Genomic DNA, 19,530 nt, shown 5'->3' with positions numbered 1-19,530 from the left:
CTAAAACTGCTCAAAAATAAAGTGTTAAACTAAAAAAGAAAAAAAAAAAAGGAAGGAAGATATGTACATGCACAGACACACACAAAAATAAAATAAATTGTGCAAATAATTGTTGAATTGTTAAATATAGATAGAAGGGTGTTTATCATATCATTCTTTCAACTTTTCTTTATGCTTTACAATTTTTAAAATGAAAAGTTTGGAAAAGAAACTATCATATTCCCAGGCTGTGCTGAGTTCCTGTCACACCACAGGCCCTTACGAAGTCTTTACTGATGAACAAAGCCTGGGATAGATGCCTGGCTCTCTTTGTCCCCTGGTTGGTGCCTGGGAAAGCTCCTTCCCCGCTGATGCTCATCCGGCACCTCAGTAAATAATGGATTGGCATTGGGAGCAAGGAAGATAAATATTTGAGGGTCTTTATTCAACTGTTTACAGCTTACACTACAAACAGGCATCTGCAAAATAACAAATCTTCCAATCCTGGCCAAATCTGCCCCTTCCTGAAAACTGCTCTTCCCCAGGCTTCACCATCTCAATCAATGGAAACTCCTTCCCTCTTAAAAGCTAAGGCCAAAAACTTAGAAGGCATCTCTGATTCCTTTCGTTATTAACTCCTCACAGGCAACCCATCAGAACATCCTGTTGTTCTTTCTCACACTCTGTCCCTGGATCCTGTTACACCCTCTGGGGGCACTGGGAAACCCTTCTCGGGTTTTCCTGACTCTGGTCTGACTTCCTATCCCGGGCCTAAAAATGCAGGCATCTGACCCTGGCCTGGCTCAGCTGCCCCACCTAAGCCAGGTCCCCAGAGCCCAGCCCTCCTAATACTGTTCTGCAAACACTAGTATTCTTACCATTCCACCAACCCCATATTCCTTTCTGTACGTGAACTCCCTTAAGGGACTCACTTTGCCTGGAATCAACTGTCCTGTGTCCTTCACCCAGATAGTCACTGCTTACACTGGGGCCTTTGCTTGACTTTAGTCGATTTCCCAGGGAGGCCTTCATGCTGGGTGAGGTGGGCCTGTCATCTGCTCCCATCCACTGTTTTGTGGTATCATGACACTCAGCACACCCAAGGCCTGACTCAGTGCCTGTCCTGTGACTAGAATATAAACTCCCTCTGGACTAGAGATGCAGGGAAAGCAGGGACTGAAATTAACTAACCAGGTTTGACCACAGCCTTTGGTTCACACAGTATCTTGTACAGCCAGGTTGAGAGAAGGAACCAATGAAACAGAACAGGAAAAATGACTCTCCCTTTAGAGAGAAGACCTCTGAAACTTGGGGGCAGATACAGACACAACTATTACAGAGGGAACCCACAGGTGTCCTCAGGTAACTAAACTGAACTCACAGCTAACAAGCCTCCCGACATGCCCTCATCCATTTCTGTGGGTGAGAAGACTTTCTGTCACAACTCCTGCCTCACTCTCTTCCTCCATTGACTTAAATCAAGGTGTCTCTGTCCCCAAATAACTGCAGGTTTTTCTTCCCACACTCAATTTGCCACATAGCTCTCCAGGCTCCTTTTATTCTTTTCTTCCCAATCCACACCCTGATCACCTGAAATTACTCTACTTACGCAAATGGGGATTGTAAAAAAACAAAATATTTGGATTCAAATAGATGTTCCAGGGGTTGGAGTCCAGCTTTACTACTTACTTCCTCCCTGTGTGACCAGGTTGGAGTAAATAGGACTCAGGGGCACAGGATAAAACTCATCTCCTTCCTGCCTGGTCAGGGAGCTAGGGGAAGAATGTAGAAAGATTTACCTGAAAAGGAGATTCATATGTAAATGCAGAGAAAATACAACAGAATGTTCAAGAGCAATCCTTGGGCTGAGGAGGGCATGACAACCTTGAGTTTTTTCAGACAGAAACTCAAGGTCATGGTACCTGCCCTTGAGCTGCTGGAAGCCAAGTTAAAGTTTTGTGAAATCTCTTAGAGCAGATATTTGAATGGAGTGTCCGTGCGGAGTTTCTGCAGTTCTCACCACATAGAAAAAATGTCTGGATATACATGCTTCAGAATACGATTATTTCTGGATGAGGAATTTTGACTTCATTTTGTATTTTGGTGTCTAGTATTTTAGAACTATAATATTATTGTAACAATAATATTAATTCCAGATGATTTTTTCTTACTTATGAAACACCTTGCATACATTCTTATTTTTTCCTATACTTTTTTTATTATAAGAAATTTTAAAAGTACACATAATTGAAGAGAGTAGTATAATAAACTTCTTTAAATCATTCATTTTCAACAATGACCCAAGGTGTCCAATCTTGTTTTATCGTTCATTTATGCTGATAGATTGGATGGGAAGCAAATCCAGTGACTGGATTTTAAAGTACTTTAGATCATTTCAAAATTATTATAAATTATGTCATCTATGGATCTCTCATAAGCATTGTAAAGAATAGAATAAAGTCTTGATTCACACTTACTAGCTGTGTAGTCAACACACCATTGTTCTTGCCATGCCCTCTCTCTCCAGCACCCACATCACCCCACAACTCAATGTCCCAGCTGTCCTGAAGACAGAGTGTTACAACAGTTTCAAGCACATGTAGACCATGTTACTATGTCCACACAGCCATGGTGGACCATCAGGTATCTGGGTGCATAAACAGAGAGCACACCCCTGGGACGAGGCAGAGTTCTGTGAAGCTTGTTGAATTCTTGAGTTCCCTGGGTCCCAGTCTGAAGAAAACACACACACTGAAAGTGGAAGGAGAATACCAAGGATGCCCCAAATAAAACTGCACTGAGAAGGTGCCTCCACTGAGGAACACAGATGCTGTAGGCAGAGCCCCAGTTTCTGGTCTCTGTGTGTGTCATCGAGGATGGGTGTTGCAGAGGAGGACTCAAGCAAAGATCAGTGGATTCCTACCCCAAACCCAAGGGCATGGCTTCCTTACAGTTTTCTGCTGGCATTTTCCATCACCATGTCATGGAACAAGGATGTTTGGAGGCCACATGAGAGGCAACTGATGAAAAATGCTGTGGACCTGATCTAGACTGATGAAAATGGATTACCAAGTGGGTATAGACACATGGGTAACTGATGGGCTGTAAAGGGTAAGGGAATGGAAGGAGGCACCAAATTCTTGGTTTGGATGTTTGGTGATTAGAGCTGCCAGTTCTGAAGTTGAAAAGTGCACAGAAGAGTAGTTTGAGAAGAAACTGAAGCTGAATATTGGTCACACTGGGCTGTTACATTGGATCTTGTTTGAGAGAACCAGGCAGAGAAGTTCAGTGTGCAGTTGGAAATCCTGACGACACTTATGGGTCAGGTCACAGGGAGAATAGTGAGTGGGAATCTTAATATAGAGGTAAGTAAAGTCATTGGCGTAGATGAAATCCTGAAAGGGGTTTTGACATAGGAAGAGAGTGAGGCATGTGGCCCTTTGATTTATGCTAACTCTACCCAATTGACAAAGGGCCTTACATTGGTGATCCCTCAACCAGAAACATACAAACCAGTGTGTTCTGCATGAATCCAACCTCATTGCTTTCCAGGACATTACACATACACGTGAGCAAATGCACACAAACACAAACGCTATTTTCTGATTCACTCTTAAGGGAGTGACAATTGAGATGCTCCGTAATTTGTGAAAAAAGTCTAACCTCTTAAACCAGAATGTTGGGTTTGATTCTACCACTTACAAGGTGCTTGAGCTCCAGGGCTGGCTCTAATAGTAATGCTATGACAATTTAGTAATTTAATCCAAGCCACGTACATAAAACAGTGCCTGGAATGTGGAAAGAACAAATGATATATTAGCTGTTTCTATTTCCAGCAGCAATTCTTTCATCTTTTAACGTCATAGAGAAACTAGATGCAACTGAGAATGCAGCAATGCTGAAACCTGATTATTTTCCCCATTTCACTGTCTTAAAAAGGACAAAAATGAACAAACAAACAAAAAGGAGTTAATCCCATATATTAAGTACATCTTCTGGACTAAGAACTTTCACTTTCTTCACCTACTCTTTTCTGAACAAGAAGCCACTTGTCATTTGCTTGTACCCCTGCTCTGAAGCCATTTCCAAGTGTTGTCAGATGTGGGTGATTCCCAGGCTTCTTTCCCTCACTCTCTTCTCACTTGACATGTTTGCTTCTTCACCCCCAAGTCTCTCAGGATGAAGAGGGCCCACCAGACAGTTACACCTTCCGTCACACTGCATGCCATTCGAGGGAGCAGCATGGGGCTGGGAGCAGGTCCAGGTATCCCTGGTTGCTTAGCAGCAGAACCTCTCAGTTTGGAGAGACTGAGAACTCTCATATGTTCTACCCATGGCTCCTGGTAACTTAATATATTCACACGGAAGCTGAAGACTGCAGATGTGCATTTCTGGTCCTACCTCCTTCCTGATATCATTAGTCCCAGCAAGGCATCTCGTTAAGTTACTCATGTATCTGACATTTTATAAGTTCTAACAACAGGTGAGGCATTCAACCAGAAGCATGGATGCAAAGATTCCATCTAGAACCCCCACCATGAGAGAAGCAGCAGTTCAGAAAATGGAGAGAGATATAAAGTCTGCGGTTTGAGGATTCCCTCCATGTGGATGACTGTCCGTTCCAGGAAAAAGATAATTGTTTTCCTTCTAATCAGCAACACTATAATCTGGATTCTAGCAATTTCCTGGTGAACACTGAATAGACTTGATGTTGTGAAATTTTTAAGCTACATTAAAAATTTGGTAAAAATTCAGCATAACTCTTCTTGAGTTTCTCCTGTATATTTCCAGGAATGGAAAACTATACAAGCATAGAGACTTTTTTCCTTTCATTCAGCTTACAGTATGAATGCGTTATAACTTTTGTTTCTTTACATGTAAGTATTTCTAGAGAGATTTTTTAAAAAATATTTGCCCATGTAGATCTATTTTATGTATTATTTTTAAACATTAGCTCTCTCCACAATGTGAAGACCGATTAGGATTTGAATCAAGATGGTGGAGTAGAGGGATGTGGAGCTCATCTCCTTCGACAGTTACATCAGAAATACATCCACATGTGGAACAACTCTCACAGAGTACCTACTGAAAGCTTGCAGAAGATCTCATACAACCAAAGCTGCAAGAGAGGTCCCCGTGTAACCAGGTAGGACAAAGGAAAAGGGAGAAGAAGAGGTATCAGAATGAGACCTGCACTCCTGGGAGGGAGCTATGAAAGAGGAAAGGTTCCCTCACACTGGGAAACTCTTTCACGGGCTGGGTTGTCCACCAGGACAGATAGGGGGCTTCAGAGGCTAGAGAGGGAAGTGTGGGAGCTGGCCTGCAGCTCTGCCAGGCAGAGAGAGAGAGACCAGAATAGATGGTCATTGCCATGTCCCTGCATTTCCCAGCCTGAGATACAAACCTGTTGGTGTGCACAGCACCTGGGTGATGAAATTTGGGCTTCAGGATGTAGACCCTGGAAGAAGACATGTTGGGTTCAAGGGGAGGGGGCAGCAAGGGGCCTGGAGTATGGCCCAGGCTGTAACTGGATGTGTGTGCAGGATGAAGCTGGGTCTGCCACAGAAGCCTCACCATCAACACAGGAAGGGAGGGACATGGGTTCACCATAGCAGCCTCATCAGCATGTTCACAGCAGGGCAAGGCTGTGGCTACAGTTTCTGCTGTCTTTGTGGGGGAGCACACACAGAGGTGGGGCTGGAATCTGAGCCATTTACCAACACTCACACTTTGGGCATGGTGGCACAGCTCCGGCAGTTTCTAGCATGGGGGATTTTGGGAGCCAGGAGTACTCACAGGCACTTGCGGGCCATCTCAGCTAGTTATTGTTGCTCCAGCAGTGGGTGTGAAATCTGAGCCGATTACCTGGGTTCCCACAACAGGCATGGGGGCCCAGCCTTGGTGGGTTTTCATACCAGGGGCTATGTGATCACACACGGGAAGCTAAGATACCTTCAAACTGGTTATGGCCAACCCCAAAGTGGGGGCAGCAACAGTGACTCACCAGGTTCCAGATAGCATCACAGAGTTCAGCGCATCACAGTGGACAGCGCTTGGAGAAGAACAGGCAGTAGCTCCTTTCCCAGAGGGAGTGCGCCAGTCTCACCTGCCTCACACCACAGCTAAGACCTAGGTCCGGGGGCTTCTACTGCAACAACTGAGGAGCAAACCCTGCCCCGACAGGGATTTGACAACCACAGAGCAAAGAGGAGACCCCGCTCAACATCCAGGGCAGTCTGTGGTCACCACAACACCAGTCACACCTCCAATCAAGGGGATAATGACCAGCACATCTGGAGGAAAGTCATAGCAAACATTCATATCAAAAACCACCCTCCCATACAGAAAGAAGTGAGTCAGAAAGAGAAAAACAAATGTTGTATAGTAACACATATATGTGGAATATAGAAAAATGGTACAAATCAACCGTTTACAAGGCAGAAATAGAGACACAGATGTGGAGAACAAACATATGGACACCAAGTGGGAAAAGTGGGGGGGGGGGTTGGGATGAATTGGGAGACTGGGATTGCCATATATACATTACTAATAAGAAAAAAAGAAATCAAATTGTACACTTTGGATATATGCAGTTTATTGTATGTCAACTGTATCTCAATAAAAGTTCTGAAGGAAAAAACAAAAAACAAAAAAACAGCCCTCCCACAAAAACTATTGGATTCATACAGTCTACACAAGGTCACTTCCACAAGAAAAACAGCCAAGACCGCAGTAGCTAACTATTTCTCCTAAATTCATAGAAATATGTCAAATGAAAAAGCAGAGGACTTATCTCCAATTAAAAAAAGAAGACGGGCTTCCCTGGTGGGGCAGTGGTTGGGAATCTGCCTGCCAATGCAGGGGACGTGGGTTCGATCCCTGGTCTGGGGAGATCCCACATGCCGCAGAGCAACTAAGCCTGTGTGCCACAACTACTGAGCCCTTGCACCAGCACCACAACTACTGAAAAGCCCGTGTGTCTAGAGCCCGTGCTCTACAACAAGAGAAGCACTACAATGAGAGGTCTGTGCACCGCAAGGAAGAGTAGCCCCGCTCGCCGCAAACTAGAGAAAGCCTGAGCGCAGCAACAAAGATCCAACACAGCCAAAAATAAATTAAAAAAGAGAAATTTCTTTAAAGCACAAACATTGAAACAGTCTACCAGACCTCAAGTTCAAAGAGAATGTAATAAAAATGCTGATGGAATTAAGAAATACTATTGTTAGAAATGTGGATCACTACAACAATGAACTAGAAACAATAAAGAGGAGCCAATCAAATTAAACAACTCAATTGCTAAAATGAAAACCAAGCTACAGACAATAAATAGCACACTAAATAATGCAGAAGAACAAATGTGTGATTCAGAAGACAGAATAACAGAAAGCACATAATCGGAACAGCAAACAGAGAGACAAATGAAGACAAATGAAAGCAGCTTATGAGCTCTATGGAATAATATAAAGTGTGCCAATCTATGCAAAATAGTGATTTTCATAATGAGAAGAAAGAGAAAAGGAGTTCAAAAATGTATTTAAAGAAATTATGGGTGAAAACTTCCTAAATCTGAAGAAATAAACAGATATCCAGGTACAGGAAGCAGAGAGAGTCCTAAACAAGATGAACCCAAAGAGACCTTCTCTAAGACATATCATAATTAAATTGGCAAAGGTTAAAGATAAAGACAGGATTTTAAAGGCAGCAAGAGAAAAACAAAGAATTAGTTACAAGGGAACCACCAAAATGCTCTCAGCTGGTTTCTCTGCAGAAACTTTGCAGGCCAGAAGGGAGTGGCAAGATATATTCAAAGTCCTGAAAGGAAAAATTCTGCAACCTAGGATACCCTACCCAGGAGAGATATAAAGAATTCTTCACACAGCAAAAACTGAAAGAATACAGGAATACTAAACCTATATAGAAATAAATACTCAAGAGACTTCTCTAAATAGAAGAGAGCAAGAGTCTATAAGAAAGGGAAAATCTCTACAGGAAAGTAAAAAAAGGATTAAAGATCATTTAAATAAGCCAGTACTTCGATTGAAAAACAACCAAAATTTCTGTGAAAGCAATTATAAGTACAATGAACAGCACAAGGATGTACATGAAAATGTACAATAGGACATTGAAATCATAAAACATGGGAGAAGGAGTAAGAATATGTAGATCTTTTAGAATGTGTTTCAGCTCATACGACTGCCAATCTAAACCAAGTGGTTACACGTGTGGGTTAACATATTTGAGAAGCTGTGTGACCACCCATCAAAAACATACTATAGACTCACAAAAGTTAAAAAGAAAGGAACTCAAGCATAATACAAAAGAAAGCCATTGAACCGCAAAAGCAAAAACAAAAAGATAAAGTAACAAAGAAGAATAGAAAATCAAGTGGAAACAAGATTTAAATGGCAATAAATACATACTTACCAATAATTACTTTAAATGTCAGTGGACTAAACGCTTGGATCAAAAGACAGAGAGTCACAAGAACCTACAGTTTGCTGCCTGCAAGAGATGCACATTATGGCAAAAACACACATAGACTGAAACTGAAGGAATGGAAAAAGATATTTCACGCAAATGGAAATGAAAGCAATGTAGGCGTAGCAATACTCATATCAGACAAAATAAACTTTAAAACAAAGGCCATCAGGAAAGACAAAGAAGGACACTATATAATGGGGAATGGATCAATACAATAACTAGATGTCACACTCAATATATGAGGGTGAGTCAAAAATCATCTGCACCCTAATTATATTAAACATTCTGTTAAAACTACAGACAGAGTGTGGATAATTTTTGATTCACCCTCATATATGCACCCAGTATAGGAGCACCTAAACCCATTTAAATAAATTCCAACATACGAAAAGGGAGAAATTGACAAAAATAGAGTAAGTGTAGGAGACTTTAACATGTCACTTAGTTTGGGGGTTTTTGGTGGCTGGGGAGAGCTGCTCTGCAGGCAGGACCATCCTGGGTTAGAACCGCCCTTCTAAGCCCAGAAAAGGGCACCCAGGCTGTACTGACAGCTTGCCCAGATGTGGCGCAAGAGGTGAAGCCAGAGGGGGAGGATTAAAAAGACATCAGCACTCAGACATCAAAGATGGACTCAGACTCTTTATTACAAGGATGTTCCCTGAACACAGGAAGAAGGTAGAAAACAGAATGTCTTCCAAGGGGGCTCAGCACTCATCGTCAACTAGACTTATTTTAAGTGATTTTGAAGAAGGTCCAATACAGAAATAGGGCATAAGTTTTCCTACAAAAATGTCACTGAACGTATATAAATAAGATCTATCAATCAAGTTGTAAAAAGAAACTTCTCCCAACTCTTAGTCCAGAAAAACGCCAACCCGACAGGGGTTTCCTGAATCCCCTGTGTCGGGTGCAGTACTCCAGAGCTGAATTTGCCAGCAGCTGTTGCTTGGGGACAGTGATACAGAAGCACTTCTGGGGAAAGATTCTGTACACACACCTGAGGACCGTTCACCCACACCTCTTCCTTCTACCTGCCAAAAATGCCTGCCAGCATCAAATCCCTCAGAACTCAGGACAGCTGGGTGAGAAGGAAATGCCTTGGGATTGAGAACACAGTTTGGTTTCATCCCTCGAAATGTTGCTGTTTTCCTGTCCTGTGGAATGATGAGACTGTGGTGAGCAGTTGCAGCATCTAGTGTCAGATCCACCTGAAATGTGCTGATCATTTTGTGGAGGCCAAAATATTGTGGGGGGAGAGTGAAAGTGTCTTTCTTTAGATGATAGGAAAAGACTGCTGGACTCTATGTTTCCATATGTGCTGTGGATTCTTTCAATGCCTGTCAGTAAATACAGGTCACTCTGCACCCACTTCTTGGTTATTTCATCAAGAAGACTTTTTAACATGGATCCATGGTCTGATACTTGGGTTTTTTGTTCAATTACTTTATCTTGAGTATCCTTCTCTTCACTTAGTAACCTAACGTGAATTTCATCATGCTGCATTCCTAAGAAATGCTTAATGTGTTCAACTTCAGAGTGCAGTTTGCACACTTGATACTTCCCCCTCCACCACAACTCAAATGATTCTGAGACTTGCATTTCTAATGCTGTTTCAGCATCTTCAAGCTGCTGTGTCAGGGGTTTGATGTGGGCTTTGAGCCTCCTCCTGTGAGAGGCTACAGCTGGCTCCGTGGGTCCCAGGGGGTGACCGCTGTGGTCAGAGGAGACCCTGCACTGGGGACACAGCAGCTCCAGGTTCTTCTCACAGAACAGGCTCAGAACCTGCTTGTGCTTCTCACACAGGGGTTTCTCTTTCTGCCATTTCCTCACGTTCTCTGTGTTGGGAAGCTGCCTCACAAAATCAATCATGTGACATAACTGGCTGTTCCCCCTGATGCTCTTGTCAGGGCAGTGCTGGAGGCAGACAGGACAGGGGAAGATATCCCATAGACCTTCCCAGCACTGCTGGATGCGGGAGAAACAGAAGTTGTGCCCACAGCCAGTGGTCACGGGGTCTCTCAGGTAATTCAGGCAGACGGGGCAGCTGGCCTCTGCTTGGAGCTGTGCCAGGGAAGATGCCAGGGCCATTGTTCTGGGAGGGCTTCTGTCTGAGGACACTCCCTTCAGAGAAACCTGGCTCTCCAGGGGCTGGGACACGGGAGAAGCTTCTGACTCTTCTGCCTCCTCTCTGCTCCTTCAAGGCTGCTAGCAGGTTTCCCAGGAGCTGCAGGAGCTGTGGCCACTCAGGCCTATTTCTACCCCTTACTTCAATTTTACAGCAGCCGCCAGGTGGACTTAGAGCCCCTGTCAGGTGCTTTTGTCCCTTTGACTCGGCCCCAAGTCGTAGCTTGCTAGGTGGTCCTCCTCCTCAGAGAGAGCCCAGCCCCAGGCAGTGATGAAAGTCAACAACACAGGGACGGGATCAGCAAAATCCAGACGTGGGCGGCTCTGTGGTCCAAGTCACCCATTCCTTCAGGAAAGTGACAACAAGGGTGAAAGAATGTATGTTAGAGGTTAAGAGCATGTGTATAATCAGCAAGATTTGACCAGGCTCTTTTTCTGGGTTCAAATACATTCCAAACAAAAAAATATTTGTAGTCAGTCGGCATGGTGGATAGCTGATGTTTTTAAAGGTGAATTAATGTGATTTTCTTAATGAAAAGAGATCCTACACTTGAAAGACAAAGAGTACACTATTTACATATAAAACCCTACAATATCTAGGATTCACTTCACAGTGATGAGGAGCAGGGAGGGGTGGGGGCATCACTCACTGGAGGTATCCACGGGAGGCTGTGGGCTGAACTGGGCCCCCCCCCCCCACAGTTTATATGTTGAAGATGTAACTCCCAGTACATTAGAATGGGACCCTATGTGGTGATAAGGTCTGTAAAGTGCTGCTTAAGGTAAAATGAGGCTCCTGGGGAGAGGCCCTAATGCAACACTAACAGGTGTTCTTAGAGGGGGAAGGGACATCAGGGACGGGCACCCACAGAGGCAAGGTTATGTGAGGTCACAGCCAGGAGGAGGCCACCTGGGAGCCAAGACAGAGGCAGGAAGAGAAAGTGATCCTGCTGGCACTTTGTTCAACTTCCAGCCTCCAGAACTGGGACAAGTTTCTGCTGTTGAAGTCACCCTGGTGTGTGGTATTTTGTTGTGGCAGCCCTTGAAAACTAATATATGGGGTTTGTTCTATTATTTTTCGATTAATTTACAAGCTAATCTGTTCTATGTAAAAACACTTTCACAAGGGTGACCCGTGTTCTCAGTGTGCTCCTGCCCCAGCCAGTCCAGGCAGCTTCTCTCTTCCTTCTTTGAACCACTACTCTCCTTCTATCCCTTCAGTCTCTAGGTCCAAGAAAAATTTAGAGATTACAGCAGACTCAAAAGATGTACCAAGCATCACAAGTGATTGACCTGAGTTCGTCTCAATTTCAAACACCCGAAAATATTACTGTCATTGCATTTGGGAAGGTGGCTATCTGATACTATAAAGAATTACTGATAATTACTTTAAGTGGCCACCATGCTACTAGACATCTTCATTAAGAAAAAAATCTTTCAAGTAATCCATAAGGAAAAGTTTACAGATGAAATCTCCAGGTGACTGAGATTTCCTTTGTGGGGCAGTTAGCATAAAAGGTTGGAAGTTTATTCATAGTCACATAAGACAGTGTCCTGGTCCAGGGGGATTCATTAAAATATTCTCCCTGTATTTTGTGTAAAGTGACCCATCCTATAATTGCAGCTGTTTCTCCTACAGGACATTTACAAATGTCCCTCGCTTGCCCACTCCAGCCCAGCCGATGTCTCCCCCTTCCTCCTTTGAGCTTCCCCTCCATCTCAGAGACCTCTGACCCTGAGACTCCTTCTCCCTTCTTCCTCACAGTTGATCCTGATCTGCCCACATCTCCTCCCACCCCACCCCCTCCCTCTTGTGCCCACTCCCCTAACCCCCCCGAAATCTCCCAGATTGAGACTGAGGGGAGAGGGAGCCAGCCGTGGACGGGGATGCTGTGAAGGCCGGCATCCAGGCTGGATGTCAGCCCACCTGTGGCCTCCAGGGCTGGTTCCTTGATCCCCAACCCTTCCAGGGACACGTGGAAGGAAGGCAACTGTCCTCATCGTCCCTCTCATGTGTATAAAAGCATAAATACAAATACAAACAGGCCTCCTGCAATATTTTGGATTTGAAGAATAAGAAATGAGTATGACATTTCCAGGGTGTTTGCATTTCTCATCTTGATTTGGGTTTCTTAACTCTAGATTATACTGACTCTTCTCAAAACTGTCCTCAAAACTACATGAACATTGGACAAAATCATGTTGAAGACCCTGGAACACCTACAGTTGTGTGATATCACCAAAACTAATTCCACACCATTGATTACAACATAAACTGTATATTCAAATGTATAAAAAAACAGCAAATAATTATCTTCCATAAAGTAACCACACACATGTACATAAAACCTTAAATAGGGAGTCCATATGCCAAGAACAAAATGGAATTGCAGTGAGCACAGTGCCTGGCACACTGCAGGTCCCCCCACAAGAGCCCCTGGGACTTGCCCACACTCCCTACAGGTGTGGTCTAGGTGAGAGGAAGATGTTAGGTCACATCCACATCCACAGCTGGAGCTTCCCTCCCTCTACTGCATCCTCCTCTGAACCTACAGAATTCTCCACTCTGTGGGCCAGAGAGTCTGTTCCAAATGAATCCAATGAGCACCTTCTACCACCTCCTGGACCACCCCAACTAGGCCATCCCTCTACCACACTCAGGTCACTCAGCACCCCCTTGGCAGCTCAGTCATCCCCACTCAGGACCACCTGAGATTCTGGGTCCAGCCCCCAGTCCCCACTTACCTGCCCGTGCTTCTTGGTCTTGGTTCTGTGCTGGGGGAGCTGCTCTGTGTCCTCAAATGGCTGGGGGTGGGGGTGCCCTAAGCTCCCCTCACCAGGACTATGGGCTCCTCCCTTCCTCTCAGAGCAGAAGGTCTTCCTCAATCTAGGTGAGAGAACAGGACACAGCCCACCCTCTCCTTTAACTGCTGGGATCAGAATCTGCCCCCTTGGGCCTTTATAAGCCTGTAAGGAGGTTCCTTTCCTTCATCCCATTAGACAGACTGCAGATGCAATCAGCCTGGGGAGATTACAAGCTGTTGATGACACCTCCCACCCTCTCTCTCTGAATGCATCTTCAGTGGGGGCGGGGTTGGGGGGGAACACTCCCACCTTAATCCCCTCCCTCTAATTTCATGAGTGAGCTCGTTTCTAGATCATGGAATACTTTAGAAAGTCCTCATTTGGTTTTTCTCAAGAGAAATTGCTGAACATCTTGACCTGTCCCTTTAGAGGTTGTTTCAATTCCATCTGCTCCTTAAAGGAGGTGTTTCTGGAATCTGTCCTGTCTCTGTTTTCTGGATTTCCAAAGGCTTTCTGCAGTTCTCAGCCTCCCAGGCTCTCAGGAGCAGCACCTCTCCTTCAGGAGGTGGGGGCTTTGGGGGGGTGTTATAGCAGGTGGGGGAGGGGCTGTGTCAGGGCGGCATCAGAACAGGTTTAGGGTCAGGCTTCCCAGGGTGGAAGGAATCAGAAGTTTGCCTTGGGGAGGCCTTGAAAGTAGTTTAAATAAATCTCCCGGGTGCTCCTGATGTTTTGTGAGTTCCTCATTAACCCTGAATCTGCACCTCCAGATTTGATCTTTCTCACAGCTTTATATTCATAGGGGACCAAGGATCTTTGTATTAATATATAAGGAAGGGGCCTGCATGGTGTCCCCTTCACAGATAGCTCAGTCACCCCGTGTTCATCCCTCAAACCTGTGCTGAGTGCTCCCTGTCCCTGGACGCTGACGAGCCACCTGGGACACTAGGACCCCAGCACAGTCCCCACAGGCAGGCAGTTATGGTGGCCGTGGAGAGAGACGGGTCTCAGATGAGGTGTTCCTCTTCTCTCCATGAGGACAGCTGTCTAGTCCCCGGAGAGCACAAAGATTTCCTTAATCAGGAGCACACACGCCTGCTTTCCAGAACTATCCTCCTCAGCAATAACACAATAGGATGTGTATCACAGAAAACCCTCCCTGGTAGAACGGTCACATGGAGACCTCATCTCCTGTTTTCCTTTCTAGAGGAATCCTGATTAATGGCTCTTTTTCTCTTTTGAAGATTTTTTGTTTGTTTTTTTAAAGTTTGGTGACCCTTTTTTAAAAATTATTTATTTATTTACTTATTTATTTATTTATTGGCTGTGTTGGGTCTTCATTGCTGTGCATGGGCTTTGGTCTAGTTGTGGCGAGCAGGGGCTACTCTTGGTTGCGGTGATCGGACTTCTCTTTGCGGTGGCTCTTGTTGTGAAGCACGGGCTCTAGGTGCATGGGCTTCTGTAGTTGCAGCATGTGGGCTCAGTAATTGTCGCTCTTGGGCTCTAGAGTGCAGGCTTAGCAGTTGTGGCACTTGGGCTTAATTGCTCCTCGGCATGTGGGATCCTCCCAGACCAGGGCTTGAACCCCTGTCTCCTGCATTAGCAGGTGGATTCTTAACCACTGCACCACCAGAGAAGTCCTTAATGGCTTTTTGATGAGCCTTCCCAAGCAGTCTATACACATCAAACCCATAATCATATGACACTTACGTTGTGTGTATAGAACATTCCCCTGGGTGTATCTGCACATGAGGGCAGTCTATGTCATCTCCAACTGCCTATTTTCCACTTATTTTTGTCCTATATGAGCACATATACTTCCTTATTTTAAAATGTGTTTTCACACAAAGGAAAAAGTTTAAATAGAACTGATGTTTTCTGGAGCACCTACAGGCTATCCACAGCTCTAACATAATGTTTCCAGTGATGATTTGCCCCTGTAGTTTACTCCCCAAACATGGCTAAAGAAAATAAGTAAAATCATAGTTGATTTTTAAAAGAGTGTCCTTGTGGATTTTATTGGGGGTTTCACTGAAGCTGTAATCCAAAATGGAGAGAATTGAAACTCTTAGTATATGAGTCAACCAATCCACGGAGGTGTGGTATACTTTTACATTTATAAATGTCTTCTTTAATCTCTTTTGCTAAATATTTACAATCTTGTTCACAAAACTATTGCATTTCATCTTTCAATTCCTTCAAATCTATTTTTTACATATTGGTGCAATTGTAAAAGATTCTCTTTAAACACTATATTTTTCTGTTTGTTCCTCACGTGTGGATATACTTAAATATATATTGATTTTTTTTGGAAAATAATCATGCAAAAATCCCCTTAAGTCTTTATAATTTCTCTTTAGGTCCTTCGAGTTTCCTAAAAGACAGTCATACCTATTGCAAAAAATGACAGTTTTGTTTTTTTCTTTCTGTGCCTAAGACCCTTTCAGCATCTCCTTACTGAGATGGGAGTTTGGGATTAACACACACACTACTATATATAAAATAGGCAAACAAAAAGTACCTATTTTATAGCACACAGAACTATATTCAATATCTTGGAATAACCTATTATGGAAAAGAATCTGAAAAAGAATATATATGTATAAATATACATATATTGTGTGTGTGTATATATATATACATATATATAACTGAATCACTTTGCCATACACTTGAAAGTAACACATTATAAATTAACTAAACTTCAATAAAAAATGGAGTACTTCATGCAGTGGTATGCACTTTACATGCATTCATATTTGAAATATTACTGAATTCTGGTTATTAGGCTGGAGATACTCTACATTTAAAGTACTGTTTCTGTCCCCAGCTTACAAATGGGGAAATAGCATTCAAGGGATGGAGGACAACCTGCCCTCTTCTCAGGGGTGCAATGCAGCTGAGCCTGATGGGAGTCATGTAATCTGCATATGAAATGATCCTAATGAATGTTCTCTACCAACCAATAAACCTCAGCCCAGCACCCAGCACTTCCTTGGTGTTCCCTCATCAGTAACTTTCATTTTTCTTAATATTCCCCGGGCTCCCCACTACCTTCTGCAAACTTTGCTCAGGGAGGTGTAACCTTGCAGCCTCCCTGACACTTAACTACCCAACCATGTCTCCTCCCCTGGACTCCACTGGGCCTTCTCCATTGGTCCCCCTCTGCAGGGGGAGTGATAACTCTGTTTAGATCTCACCCAGAAATCTGTTCTGTCACCCTCTTCCTACCATGATTCTCTTTCCAGGGGATTCTTTCCTCTACTTACTGAAAAGCCAGTGCCTTTAGGATGCCCGTGTGCACTCCCTGATAGCACCTCTCAGTGACTTAGGAATCTGGTGGTGATTTCAACCCTTTCCCACGTTTGAAACTGGAAATTCTCTGCCTGCGTTTTCCTTGGCCACAGTCTCTTAAAAGGCTACCACACCAACCAGGTCCAAAATTATGCTCAATAACTAATTGTCAGAGAAATGCACTTAAAAAAGAAAAGGTTCAGATTGGCATTTAGAAATTGTGCTCTAAATATCTTGGTTACATTCAACAAAAGCTGGGTTTTTTGAGGATTAAAAAGCTTTACTGAAGTTTCTGGGTTGCCCACAATCACTGTTCTTATTCTTCTACTTTCCTGAGACCCACATGCCAGTCACATAAAACAAACCCATATTAATCTTGGATTAACTTCCAAAATATACAAATAGCTCATATAACTCAATATCAAAAAGCAAACAACCAATTCTAAAAGTGGGCAGACATAAATAGACATTTTCTGAAGAAGACATGCAGATGATCAACAGGCACATGAAAAAATGCTCAATATTGCTAATTATCAGGGAAATGCAAATCAAAACTACAATGAGGTATCACCTCAAGCCAGTCAGAATGGCCATCAACAAAATGTCAACAGATAATAAATGCTGGAGAGGATGTGGAGAAAAAGGAAACTTCCTACACTGTTGGTGGCAATGTGAATTGGTACAGCCAATATGAAGAACAAAATGCCAGTTCCTTAAAAAACTAAAAAGGGCGTTACCATATGATTCTACAATCTCATTCCTGGGCATTCACCCAGAGGAAACTCTAATTTGATACATGCATCACAATGTTCATAGCAGCACTATTTACATCAGCCAAGACATGGAAGCAACCTAAATGTCCATGGATAGGTGAATGGATAAATGAGTTATGGTTTATATATACATATATAACAAAATATTACTCTTCTATTAAAAAGAATGAAACAATGCCATTTGCAGCAACATGGATGGACCTAGAGATTATCATACTAAGTGAAGTAAGTCAGACAGAAATGACAAACATCATATGATATCACTTATATGTGGACTCTTAAAAAAAAAAGATACAAATGAATTTACAAAACAGAAGTGGTACTGCAGACATAAAAAAGTAACTTATGGTTACCAAAGGCAAATGGGGACTGAGGGATAAATTAGGAGGTTGGGATTAACAGATACACACTACTATATCTAAAACATATAACTACCAACAAGGACCTCTTGTATAACATACATATATATATATATATATATATATATATATATATATATATACACATATATATTCAGTTGTGTATATACATACAACTGAATCACTGTCTTTACACTTGAAATTAAAAGGATATTGTAAATCAAATATACTTCAATAAAAAATTTTTTAAATGTAAAAAAAAAAGCAAAACAAAACAGAGGAGATAAGCAAGAGGGAAACTGAATTAAGGCAGCAGTGTCCCTCTAGCTGAAGGAAACTAAAGGAAAAGGAACTCCAAATAGTGTCTTAATCCCAGTTTATAAAGCAGCTTCAACAGAGTAATGGATTTGCAGACGAGAGAGGACATGGGAAGCAGATACAGACTTTCAAGGCAGCAAAATGTGGGAAGTGAAACCCATGGAAGAGAATGAATGGAGTGAGATTTATCCTCTCATGTCCACTCTGGGCTGATAAACATCTGTATCAACTAAAATCAGAAATTTACGCCACTTCTAGGCAGAAAAGGGAAGCCTTTTCTGGGTTTCCTTCCGAATTGCTTTCCGCTCAAAATTATTTTTTATGTCAAAAACATTTATTTTATAGTGGCATATACTAGTTTCCTTCAAATGCAACTTCCAGAGCAATGATTCTCAAATATTAGGGTTCACCGAGATCACCTGGTGGGCTTTTTGTAACATAGATTTAATTCTGGGTTCCCCACCCCTCCCTGTGAATTTCTCACTCAGTAGGTCGGAGGTGGGGCTTAAAAATCTGTAGGTTTAGTAAATGTCTGTGTGGTCCTGATACTGCTGGTCTGGAGAGCACACTTGAGACCCTGTGCAGACCCTGCTAATGGAGGGGTCCTTCCTGCACCTTCCTTACACCTTCACCTCCCACTTCCCCAAGTTGTTCTTTTTGTTTGTTTTGTATTTCTGTTTTTATTTCACAATATATTGCAAATATGAATATATGAAAACAGTTTGCAAAATATGAATATATTGCAAATATTCCCTACTACTGTCATTATATTAATTATTTTTACTACTGACCCAGCAAAAATTATTAGTTTTGCTAGGATGGTGACTACTTTTAAGATTATATTCTTAAAAATTATCATTTCTAAAGGAAAATAGCTAAAATGTACAGAATGCTGAGAGCTAAACACAGAGAGTAACATCTCTGAAAAGGATTTGCAGATGTGAACATGGGAAAGTATTACACCAGAAGAGTGGAAGCCTGGGTTTTGGAGTCATATACATTGCATTTGATTTCTAGCTCTGTCCCTTTAAGTCTTGCTTTTCCTGTCCATTAACAAAACAAAATATAGTTCTTATCTTATAACAATTTTTTTATGATATCTTTTATTTGGCAAGTATGTAGTACAAGAAGAAATCTTTCTCAGTTGATGAGGCATATCTACCAAAATATCAGTGATGGAAAATTAGAAAATGTAAATTTTATTTTTATTTTATTTTTTCTATTTTCTTAATCTCTTTATTGGAATATAATTGCTTTACACTCTCGTATCAGCTTTTGAGGTACACCAAAGTGAATCAGTTGTATTTATACATATATCCGCATATCCCCTCCCTCCCACCCGCCCTGTCCTGGCCCTCTAAGGCATCACCCATCATCGAGTTGATCTCACTTTGTTATAC

The sequence above is a fragment of the Hippopotamus amphibius genome, chromosome 3, assembly GCF_030028045.1.
Source record: "Hippopotamus amphibius kiboko isolate mHipAmp2 chromosome 3, mHipAmp2.hap2, whole genome shotgun sequence".
Classification (NCBI taxonomy): Eukaryota; Metazoa; Chordata; class Mammalia; order Artiodactyla; family Hippopotamidae; genus Hippopotamus; species Hippopotamus amphibius.
The sequence above is the reverse complement of the archived record's forward strand: the minus strand, read 5'-3'. Positions refer to the sequence as shown.